At 42.4% G+C, this 531-nt stretch overlaps 1 non-coding gene across 1 annotated transcript; it reads right to left on the minus strand.

The window, feature by feature from the left end:
• Window positions 1-222: 222 nt before the first annotated feature.
• MIR2412 (microRNA mir-2412) lies at window positions 223-300 on the minus strand. The gene has a single exon (NR_031307.1). It is a non-coding gene; the product is annotated as a microRNA mir-2412 (primary transcript).
• Between the last annotated feature and the right edge of the window lie 231 nt (window positions 301-531).

Raw genomic sequence — 531 nt, forward strand, 5'->3', positions numbered from 1 at the left:
CGTGTCAGGACTACATGGGAAAACAGACCACATTTTTTATCAAAACTAAGTTTGCTATTCCTTGATATATGCAGAAGAGCAAAAGAGTATCAATAGTTCCGTCTACCCAGGGGAAGAAAACAGGAGAAAACATTCACACGGCAAATGAACCACGTGTACAACCAAATCCCCAGACCTGAGATGTCTCTGATTTACTGCAGGAAACAGGGGAGTCTTTCGATTCAACTAGTGCTCTGGCTGGCGTGGTTTTAATTGAAAGCAGTTGCCCTCTCCCCACCCAGCCCCAAGAATGACTCATTATCTGCCCCCCAGGCCAAGTGTTTTACAAAATATTCTGCATCACCATGGCAACAGTCAAACATCTGCCTTCACTTGGGTGTGGTTAGACTGAATACTACTGCCTTTTTTTTTTTTTTTTGGTATCTGTTTGACTAGTTATAGATTTAAAATAATAATCACAGGAAGAGGCCATTTGGTACAAGAGAGCTGTCACCACAGCAGTGCAAGAAGCAAAAAGAAAAGAAGGAGACC

This window comes from Bos taurus, chromosome 3 (genome assembly GCF_002263795.3).
Source record: "Bos taurus isolate L1 Dominette 01449 registration number 42190680 breed Hereford chromosome 3, ARS-UCD2.0, whole genome shotgun sequence".
Lineage (NCBI taxonomy): Eukaryota > Metazoa > Chordata > Mammalia > Artiodactyla > Bovidae > Bos > Bos taurus.